Source organism: Acipenser ruthenus, chromosome 13 (genome assembly GCF_902713425.1).
Source record: "Acipenser ruthenus chromosome 13, fAciRut3.2 maternal haplotype, whole genome shotgun sequence".
NCBI lineage: Eukaryota > Metazoa > Chordata > Actinopteri > Acipenseriformes > Acipenseridae > Acipenser > Acipenser ruthenus.
Genome location: NC_081201.1, coordinates 27,217,755 through 27,229,771, shown reverse-complemented (window position 1 = coordinate 27,229,771; position 12,017 = coordinate 27,217,755). Strand labels below are relative to the sequence as shown.

The 12,017-nt window shown below is 38.2% G+C and overlaps 1 pseudogene; it reads right to left on the bottom strand.

Annotated features, from left to right (window-relative positions):
- Positions 1–6,388: 6,388 nt before the first annotated feature.
- LOC117417859 (interferon-induced protein with tetratricopeptide repeats 1B-like) lies at positions 6,389–10,766 on the bottom strand (annotated as a pseudogene).
- Between the last annotated feature and the right edge of the window lie 1,251 nt (positions 10,767–12,017).

The following is a 12,017-nucleotide window of genomic DNA, read 5'->3' as shown; positions in this document are numbered from 1 at the left end:
GTCCCTGCTGGTTTCCCATCCCCCACCCCAGGAGCGTCAGAGCCAATGTGAAACCCCCCTCGGCAAAGTTCGGCCTCTTTGCACAGCCCGGACGCGAACTAGCGCCGTTCAAGCAGTGTAACTCATCCTGCGCTTCCCGCAGTAGTGCTTTCACTGGATGAGCTGCTCGGGGACCCTACAGTGTCCTCTTTTAATTATGGGCTCTCCATTAAATACAGTAGACAGTTACAAGAGGCTTACATTCATGCGTTAAAATATGTATCTGTAAAAAAACAAAATCTAGTTATTTATTTATTTATTTTATATAAATTTAGTCGTTGCCAATTAGTTTTTATTATTTTCTCCCCAATTTGAAATGCCCAATTATTTTATTATGCTCAGCTCACCGCTACCACCCCTGCGCTGACTCGGGAGGGGCAAAGATGAACACACGCTGTCCTCCGAAACGTGTGCCGTCAGCCGCCCGCTTCTTTACACACTGCAAACTCACCGTGCAGCCGCCTCAGAGCTACAGCGTCGGAGGACAACGCAGCTCTGGGCAGTTTACAGGTAAGCCTGCAGGCGCCTGGCCAGACTACAGGGGTCGCTGGTGCGCAGTGAGCCGAGGACACCCTGGCCGACCTAACCCTCCCTCCCCCTGGGCGACGCTCGGCCAATTGAGCGCCGCCCCCTGGAAGCTCCCGTCCACGGTCGGCTGTGGAATAGCCTGGACTCGAACTCGCGACGTCCAGGCTATAGAGCGCATCCTGCACTCTAGCGAGTGCTTTTTACTGGATGCGCCACTCGGGAGCCCCCAAAATCTAGTTATTTTTAATGACCTTATTTACTTATTTATTTTTGTTTAAAATAGCATACAAACCTGCATGACTCGCTAAATTCTAAATTGTTTTGTATCTTTAGGGAAACTATATAGATGGAAATGTGAGTTTGTCTTTCTGAATATGCTTCAAGCCATTAAGTCATTGCATCCACGTTTGTGTTACAATTACTTTCAATACATGCTTTTTTACAGTACCAATGAATATGCCACACATGAACTTAATTAAAAGTTTATTGTAAGCACATAGCTCGATCTCTGCCTTAGCTTTTACTGAGGAGTCAAAAACTAAACTACAGCCCCGACTAACAGAAAATGACCATAGCCTACGTAAAATAAACTCATTATCATTGGTTGGTACTGAAAATGCATGGATTGAATATAATCATAGAGGCGGGAAATTTACCCTTACAGTTAACACGTGTAAACAAGTTCCTTTCCGTTTTAAGTAATGTCTTGTTTCCTTCAAACATGTTAAAGGACAGATTCTGAAATAACAATAATTTAATCAAAACTATGAAACGTGAGCAAATATACCATTCCAACTATAAACACCCAAAAACAAAAAAACGACTGGGTGTGGACGATTGCCTGCCCCCTGCGCTAAAATACCTAGTTACTGCTCTGTTGTTAAATTGATGAGACTAATTAAACCATTTAAATATAAGCTATTTTAATAATACATTAAATCATTAAAATACATTTACTTTTTGGCTATTTCTTTCTTTCTTTTTTTACTCACTGCGTCAGGCTCTATTGATGTTGTTGATGTGGTTTAACCTGGTGGATTCGGATGCTTGCAACCTCTCGCTGCTCTGTCTGGGCTAAATCCCGCCAGAACTGAACAGCTACAAAATGACCGTTTTACACACAATTGTAGATTCATATTGAATATATGAAAACACATGGCGCACTCATGAAAAAGCATTCATGCCTGTGTTAATCACTTTATAAAAATAACGTTCTAGGTTACCCTAGTAGGCCTACCTTTTTTAAAATTTTATTTTCACTGCAGGTGCCATAAACTAAAAGCGGGTGTTGACGTTATTTTGACAAAAGGTATTTAAGGTGTTGAGCTACATGAAGTGGCTGAAAACCGTGACTTTTTAAAGATTTTGAGCAAAATGTCGGGACGCTGGGACCTTTGTTGAAAAACCGGGACGTCTGGTTACCCTATCTTGTTGTATACACCTGGAGCCATGTTTTCCTACACTTGTCAAGTTTGCCATTAATAAGTTGGCTTTGCCACACAGTACTGCAGAATTATGACAAGTTTTTTCTCAGATGAGCCTTTCTTGTAATAACAAGAAATGAATTGTCTACAGACATTCTGAATGGAATTTTGACCATACTGTTAAAAACAGCACCAGCTTCAGACCACCAAAGCAAATGATACAGTCTGCAAATGTGTCCATGTATGACCAAAGAAGTAAATAAGCACTGCACAAGTAGTAAATGTAACTACACAAAACTAGCTCTGGGCAGTTTACAGGCAAGCCCGCAGGTGCCCGGCCAGACTACAGGGGTCGCTGGTGCGCGGTGAGCCGAGGACACTCAGGCCGACCTAACCCTCCCTCCCCCTGGGCGACGCTCGGCCAATTGAGCGCCGCCCCCTGGAAGCTCCCGTCCACGGCCATACTGTTAAAAACAGCACCAGCTTCAGACCACCAAAGCAAATGATACAGTCTGCAAATGTGTCCATGTATGACCAAAGAAGTAAATAAGGATTGCACAAGTAGTAAATGTAACTACACAAAACTAGCCTATTTTATAATGTGTTTTATTGTTTCAGGTTTTTTTTTTAATTATTTCAGTAAAAAAAACAAAAAACAGTATCAATAGGCCACTGTAAATCTGTATTAAAGTTAAAAAAAAAAAGTAAAAGAAAAAGGTTGGCAACCCTGATTTGACAACATGACAATGTACAGGTATGTTTGTTTTATTTAATATAGATTTGTGTTGACTATAGGGGACCAACAGTTAGTGGACACAAGTTTGAGTACCCTCCTGTACAGAAGTATCATGTTTTTTGTAATTGGATAACAATCAACATATGATGTTCTTGTCCATATTGGAACTGTTGTATTTTTTATTGAGTAAATCAGGAAAGGTGATTTATCAAGCTCTGCTATAGGATTTGACACAGGCTTCAGGTTGTTCCAAATTTATTTTGAAACGTATTTAGCACACCACCTTCAATTAAACTGGGTCTGTCAGATTCAGTCAGTCTTTCAGTTCAGAGCACTGCGTGAAACTTTCATCATAATTAATAACTAGAATTCGGCATAATTGACTGTTTCTGATCAAAACTATGTATAAAAACTTAAAAAATTTAAATGACTTAACGTTTTGCAAATTGGTAGTTGTTATTCACATAGGAAGGTAGGAGCCCAGTAGTGTATGTTTGCATGGGTTAACCTGGCCCTGCTTGTGGGTCAGCTTTTACGACAGACATTCGGATGGCAGGTGGGAAGGTTCATCTAGCAACACTCCTGCTTGCCAATTCGAAATTCCATGTTTAGAATTGCCATGGTTTAACATCTTGTATCATTGGAAATGTTTTCTGAAGGTTTGATACCAGGAACCATTGAATTCAAGATACCTGCCAGCAGACAGAGCCAGTATGTCACATATTGAAGGAAGATCTATTCAAAATGTTGTTGAACAAAGCATGCTGTCGTTGTTAAAAGATACCAAAAAAAAAAAAAAAAAAAAAACATTCTAAAATCTTACACTATACAATGGTGACTTTTAAAGTCATTATTATACTAGACCACCACCTAGTGGTGTATTGTTAGTGGTGCATGCAGGACACTTGGCTGTCAGTAAAACGGAAATGTAATTTCTTGTTTACAGGAATACCACATGTTATTTATGTGTCTACATTAGATGACACTTCAGTTTATTTTCTGTTAACCATTCATTAGCATTTGTTATATCATATTGAAGTTGAAGAGTGAACTAATAATGTCATTGTTCTAATAAGAAGGTCGGCATAAAACTTAAATGTGATGCTACCAGTACTATTAATGAATCAAATTGTATTGATTAATCAAAATGTTTTTGTATTACTGTGTTTAATCTGTACAAGACTATAAATACAAATGTGACAAATTATCACTACTCAGAATAACATCTGTAGCACTGCATTTTAAATGTTCTGAAGTGTGTGGATATTCAGACAGTTTCATTATCTATAGTATAAAAGGTTATAATTATAGGAGACATTCCAAGATTAACAACAAATGACCTGCAAAAAAGTTCAGTCAGAAATGCCTAGTGATGTCATTTGAATACATTCATAAAAACAAGTTCGGTCGAGCACCAAACCATGTTAAGCCAAATGTAACATGGCGGAGGATGTGCAAGAACCGGCGACCACACCTACGGCAAGTGAGCGTCTTAACGGTCCAGAGTCTCGGCACCAGTGAAACAATACGCAGGCTTGGAGCCAACCGGGAGCGATTGTTGTGTTGTTCTTTCAAATAAATGGAATCGAATTTCGGTTTCATTTCTTTTGCTACTCAGCATGGTTCTATTTTTTAACGTTGAAGATGTTCTCAGTTACAATTTCCAGGTATTAAACTATTAGTTAATAGCTAAGCATTTTTAATTTAAAGTCAGGAAATTTCTCTATAATAATCCAAACCTATTTGAACCAAATGACATTTGCCGATGCCAAAATGAAAAGTCTGCATACTAATAAAATGTTGTGATCAAATGGAGAACAGAGTGCACTTTTTAATGGACAGTTTAGCCTCTTTTGTGCCAAGGTAACAATGCACTGTATATTATCACTCTAATTGGGCACTGAGCAATGCTTTTATTAGCTATACATGCTATGATTTTACCAAAGTATACCAGAGTAAGGTTTTATAAGGATGACAAGGGTGTTTATTGTGTTAGTATCAGTGATTGCAATTCATTCTTGCAATTCTCTGCATCACATTTCAGATACACAGTGAAAGTCATAATGTATGTAATAATGTGGTTGAATGAGCTGCTTGTGGGAATCAAGAACAGCATTGACTGTACAAATCACTCAATACAAAACTGACCAGTGTATATTTCACACTGTGCAGAAGAGATCAAACTGGATCTAATGAAACACATTTTTATTCTTTATTGTATATATTACACTACATACTTGGATATTGTACATTGCTATGCTAATGATACCCAGCTATATTTATGGCTAAAACCAGAAATGTATTCTGCCTGGGCGTTATTAGCTACTTGCCTTACAGACATCAAGCACAGAATTTTCTAATGTTGAATTCAGATAAAACAGAGGTTATGCTAGTGGGATCACAGAACCAACTAAAAGGAAATGTCGGATTACATGAGCTCGACCCTTGCAGTCTCTCATCAAAACTTAAACTAGAAATTAAGAGTTTGGGGTTCATCTTTGATCCTGATCTATCATTTGAGACTCATATTAGGGAAGGTACTAAAGTATCTTTTTACCATTTGAGAAATATAACCAAACTTAGACCAATTATTTCTGTATCTGATGCAGAGAGACTAATGCATGGCTTTATTTCATCTAGAATTGATTATTGTAATGCACTTTTTTTCTGGTGTCCCAAAACGTGTAGTATCCCGCTTGCAGCTTGTTCAGAAAACCACCGCTAGAATTCTGACTAAAACCAGGGAAAGTGAACATATTACCCCTGTTTTGGCCTCTTTATTTTGGCTCCCTGTGCAGTATTGAATTGATTTTAAGATTTTGCTTACAAGGTCCTGAATGGATTAGCACCTAGTTATTTGCAGGAGTTACTGACCCCATATCTTCCAATCCGCATTCACAGGATATGGGGCTGCTGGTTATTCCTAGGGTCAACAGATCAATACAGAAGGTAGGGCTTTTTCTTGTAGAGCTCCTAAATTATGGAATGCTCTGCCTTCATTTGTAGGGAAGCTGGGACCGTTACAAGTTTTCAAGTCAAGACTAAAAACGCACTTTTATAAAATGGCTTTCTTATCATAGTGGGTCTTAATGTAATTTTAAAATTGCTGCATTTGTATGATGTGTATACTGTTATTTAAATGGTCTGACTGTGGCAATTGTATGTGTGACTTGCTATACAAATGTATTGTGGGTTTTTTTTCTGTTATGTATTGTACAGTGCTTTGCAATACTTTTGTATAAAAAGCACTACATAAATGCAATAGATGTGTGAAGATTGCTGTGAAGATTGCACTATTTACCAAGCAACAAAACAGATTATAAAAAGCAATTAATTTAAATCTTTAAAATAAACAAAAAACTAAGTGCAAGAAAGGCCATCAATGTACTGATGCAACAGCATGTGTTACATTGGATTACTTTTTTTTTTTTAAATGCATTCACAAATTGTATAGGCTTACAAAATGCAATAAACAATATAGTGATACGATGTACAGATAACATTTCTACATTTTGTATATGATGTGCAAGAAGATAAGCACATTTTAAAGTGCAAGCAAGTACAAGCATTATTTTAGGAATTATACATGAACAGGCAATACCACTATGTTTCATCTGTAATATCTACTGAGCATTCAGTTGAGAACTGTTGTTAGTGTAATAGAACTTCACCCACTCGTGGTTCGTTGCCCCTTTAAAAACCAGACCCAGGACACAGGAAATTGGATTTTTACAGCGCGGTTGCGCTAATTTTAATAAACAAAACAAACACCTAGCTCTCTTTGAGCACTAACTAAACATAAACACTGGAACCTAAACTAAAAACAGGACAGCTAAGCTGTTTACCTGTTACCAAAAACTAAAACAAAACAAAGTTACTCAGCTCGCCAACAAAAAGGATTCACTCTACCATTTTCTTTCTCTTGTACGCCTGCACACCCTTGCAAGCAGACTCTTCACACAGCAGCCCTGAACAGACTGGCTGCTTCTCTTTTGTACCCTGCACCTGGCTCTAATTTACAATAATTACCAGGTGCAGGGGATTTCACTAATAAAATAATTAACAATAATAATTAAACAATAAAACAAAACAATTAAATTAAGCAATTGCACATATTTTTCATGCAGGGAGGATAAGCCCCCTCCCTACTGTGTTACATCAGATATCAAAACTATGCAGGCCATATTTACAAAGCGTTTACTCCAGTTTTTAATTAACTCCTATTGTGTGAAAGATAAAACACAAAACTTGAACCAAACAAGTAAGTGATATAATTCAGCTCTCACAGTGCTTTGATTCTTGTATTGTAACATTAACATGATTTTTTTTCTGCTTTCAAAAAATAGGTGTGGAGAATGGAGGAAATGCTTTGAGAATATGGTCCTACTTTCTGTAGTCAGCAAAGCACTTTAGCATTTCACCTCTGTTTTTCAATTCAATGAAAGGCGCAGGTCACAGAACGCACTCAGATATTCGTCATTGCCAGGGTCACGCAGGATAGCCTTCTCATAGCATCTGATCGCTTCCAGTCTCTCATTATTCATTTGATGAGCGAAGCCCAGAATACCATAGGCTTCCCCATCTTGTGAATTCCTTGCAATCTTTCTTTCTGCTAAGTTTTTCAGCTTCTTGTAAAGCATTATTTGGTCTGAGTTGTTTTTCTGAATTTTGAGCCCATCTTTGTAGCACTGAATAGCAAGCAATTCGGATCCTTTGTGGTACAGCTGGAAATCTCCATAAGTGTAATAAAGTGCCTGCATATTTTCAAACTTGACATTTGGCATTTTAAATATCTCCTCAAACAATTCTCCTGACTTTTTGGTATTCCCAGATTCTGCATACATTTTGGCCAGATCTAATTGCCCGTAAAAAAAGATGGCTTCTGCTTGGTTGTTTTTTCCAGGTGAGAAATGCACATGCTGACAAGTTGCTTAATCTCAGTTCTGTTTTGGAATGGCTTTTTCTGCTCTTTCAACATGGATATTTTCTTTCTATAACTGAGACTTATCTGATGGTTTAGAAATGCTGAATTTGGTGTCTGTTCCATTGCCTTCCTTAACAGTTCCAAGCATTTATCAAGAGACCCGTGTTTTCAGAAAAACTTTGTCACGCATCGAGTAACGTGGGGGTTATCTGGCGACAGCTTCAGAGCTTGCTCCACTAATTTCAAGGCTTCCTTATTTTGTTTATATTCCCAAAGTTTCATCCCCAGGAGTACCATGACCTGTGCATTCTCCGGGTCTAACTCGAGAACACGTCTCAGCTGTTTGAATGCAGTTGAGTCATCAGCACAGGCACCTTGTGGTTCTCTGGATGCGATATAGCACAATGGCATAACCAGTATTGCACTGTGTCTCATCTGGCTGTCCTTCAAGAGCCTTTTTGAAACATTCTTTTGCTCTCTCATAATATATCTTGGAGTACCTCAAATAGGACCATCCCTTTTCCCCATACACCACAGGAAGGAGGACACTGTAGCGGGAAGCTGTGGGGAACTTCTTGCAAATGTCTTCCAGCTTCTCCAGGTAGTTCTCAGCTTTGGTGATCTCACCCATGTGATAATACAATCAGGCAAAGTTTCCATATGTAACAATAATCAGCTCTTCAAAGTCATGTTCATTGGTAGTCTTTTCAAATTCTTCAGCTTTCACTAGGTATTTTTCTGCTTCTTCGTTAAAATCTTGCAGGTGCTTCACGTGAGCCAGTTGGGTGTATGAGCGCCCAATCCCCTTGTCCTTGCCGATGTTCAATTGTATCTGTTCTTCCAGTCTATCAATTAAATCATTGAGGTCTGTGTCTTCCTTTTTAAAACCCCATGTAAAGTGACACTCCAGCTGTAACAGTTTGGTTTTCAAAGCATTTTCTTGGTTTGAACTGTAAAACATTTTTAAAAAAATGGTTTAGATCGAATAGAATAAAGTTATGAAAGAATTTCATTACATTAACTATAAAACATGTCTTTATTAGTGCCTTTACATGTTTGTTTTCATTGGCAGCAGACCTTGATACAACCGGTTTGAATTCTGAATTGGTATGATAGAGTTGTAATGTATTGGGTATACATTATAATTGAATAGTGTTAGGCTGTAAGGTTAGATATTGACATCTAGTGGATACTAGATGTAAGTTAGATACAAGGATTACTAGCCTGGGGTTCCGGATGTTGTATTCAGTTTTACTGAGAGTTAAGATGGCGATCTCCAGGAAATAAACCATGTTGTGTTTATGCAACACCGTGTCGAGTAAATCCTTTAAAGTATTATCAAGGATACTACAAGAGGAAGTTACCAAATTAACATTACATTTGAACAATAATGTTAAACTTTCAAATCCACGCAGAGGGATGTCCGTTACTGTCTGTTATGTTTGCATTGCTTAGTTATGCTGCTGCAAATTTGCGCTATTCCTTTAAATTAAAAATGTTTTATTTCTTGTAACATAGTTACATGCACCAGAATCACATTTACTAGCTTGCTACACCTAGACACAATTCTATTGGACAGGTTTCCCCTCTGAACCAATTAGTCAACAGATAGTGGAATTTGGGGGTGGGACTTAGCGTTTTGATTGGGTTTGTGGGAGAGAGAAAGAAGGTTCGACGCAACGTGAGAGAGAGAAAGAAGGTTCGAGAGAGTGCGAAGGAACAGACGCAACGTGAGGGAGTGAAAGAAAAGTTTTATATTAAAAGAAATATTATCTAAACAATATATTTTGTACTGTATTAGCATTGTATAAGAGGCTAATATATTTAAGTAAACCAAACGCTTGCTGTAGACCAGAGGTTCCCAAACTGTGGTACGCGTACCCCCAGGGGTACGCAAGACGTGTTTAGGGGGTACGCGTGACAAATTGTGTAATGGCGTACTTTTTTTTTTTTTTTGCATTTTCATAAGACTTGTCATACTCACACAAAATTTTAAAACGCATTGGAAATTCCTTTCAATTTCTGCCGTGAAATGGAGAAACAAACAGAGAGCCGTGCAAGACAATCTCGCAGCAGCGGGACACTTGGGATCAACGCTGTGGTGTGCTCGTTTTGCAAACCTCCAAGTGGTAACAATGAGAACAAGGATACACAGGGACAGTGACGTACAGAACTCTCACCACCAATAACTGCACAACGCGAATTAAATGTATTATATTTATGACGTATGTTTTTAGTTTTTTATTAATTACATTTACTTACAGTGAGTTAGGTGTTGTTTACCTAATACACTAACAGGAGTGGGAGGGGCGTTTCACACATGTTTACGTTACTTTTGTGTTTGAGGAATTCAGATGTGTAAAACGAGCCGGCGCGTTTGCTGTATTGTGACTGTTAAGAATAAATAATAAAGAAACCTTTGGTTAAACAAGGTGCACAGCGTCATACATAACACTGTCATTCTGCCGGTTTGTGAAGAAATGTACAGCTTGTAATTACACAACAACATGACACAAATATTCATTTGCAAGATTCAGTCTTTTAGTAATGTACTGTAGCAGACAGTTACAACAGTTTTAGTTTTATGTAAGGTTTTTATTTCTGTTTGTATTTCTGTTTTTCAAATATTTATAAAAACGTCCTTCTTTCGCAGCCAGTTCATCTTTTATGGCATGTAGCTGAAATGGTAAAGTAATTAAATGTCCCTGGCAGCGGCAGTGTCTGTTTAGTGCACGCAAGAACTTGCAGAATGGATAAAACTGTGTTGAGAATTTTAAGAAAATGCATTTGAAAACATTTTTTGACATTTTTAACTTTCATAACTGAAGAGGATGCCGGGGCTCTGCACAAATTAACCACTGGCATTTAATAATTTTTCCGTAGTGGTGCCCTACAAAGTTTAAGCACGAAACTAAATATATAATGCAGGATACTGTGATAACTTGTAACAATTGTAAGTCGCCCTGGATAAGAGCGTCTGCTAAGAAGTTATTAATAATAATAATAATAATAATAATAATAATAATAATGTTACACATATCAATCATAAATATTGTTTACTTACTCCATTGTGAACACGCAAATCTCAAGGAATAGCTTCTGTCTTTATTCTTGTCTGCTGAGGCTGAAGTGTGCACGGTACTCTTTGTACTTAATTTAAAGGGTACCCACTGATGCCTTGCTCTGACCAAAGCATCCAGAAACGAAACTGAAAAATGAAACAAGTCAACATTATTGCAATAGTTCTAATTTTTGTGTGCATCAGTATAATGTAACTTAAAACCACAAGTAATACAAAGCCTTGGCATTTTTTTTAATTTTTGCATTTTTTAATTTTTACATTTTTTAATTTTTATATTTTAAAATGTATTTTTGAATAGTTATTTTGCATTTAAAACTGATGCACAAAATATGTTGCAAAATAATTACGTGATACAACTGAACCAGGCCTGGAACAAAAGTAGGTTAAAAAATTAAATTAACCAAAATAAATGTTGCAAGCTGTGTTGTAATAATTGGACAGACACAAATGGTTTAAAGATAAAAGATAAAATGTAATTCAAAGCCAATTGCCTGTACAGTGTGATGGAATGGTGCAAATATAGATGGACACTCCTAAAGACCAATCTGAAACACTGCAAAATGCTATTGTAATTCTCCACATCATCCCCGAAGCTCCCAGTGGATGTGCAAGAACTATAGCCATGTTAAGAGACCACAGCAAGATATAAATGAGAGAGAACAATGTCTCATGGTAGTGTGAGAAAACTGATAACTTATAATGATAATTAAAATCCAACAAAATTCAATAAAAGTGTCAAATTAGACTTAAATAAAGACTGGAATGAAATGAACAGTCTTGAATTGGTAATTGAATATACCTGAAATTAAGATAACATTTTGGTTTAAAATTAATTGTCTCCACCCCCAGACGGTGGAGCACATTTGGGAACGGTTCGGGAAGGCACAGGTCGATCTGTTCGCTTCGGCGGAGATGACACATTGTCCCCTATGGTACACCCTCCATCGCTCAGGCGGTCCACTAGGGGTAGACGCCCGAGCGCACGTTTGGCCCAAAGCGTTTTTGTACGTTTTTCCTCCTATACCGTTGCTCCCGGCCTTCCTGGAGAAAGTATGGTCAGAGAAAGCGTCAGTTCTTCTAGTGGCCCCCAGGTGGCCCAGGAGGATATGGTTTGAGACCCTGTGCTAGCTGCTGGACGGCCAGCTTTGGGAGATCCCGCTTCGCCTGGATCTCCTCACTCAGGCACAGGGCTCCCTTTGGCACCCGGATCCGGGCAGGTTCCAGTTGTGGGTCTGGCCCCTGAAAGGGACTGCTGGCTAGCCCTGGGGCTGTCGGACGCGGTTG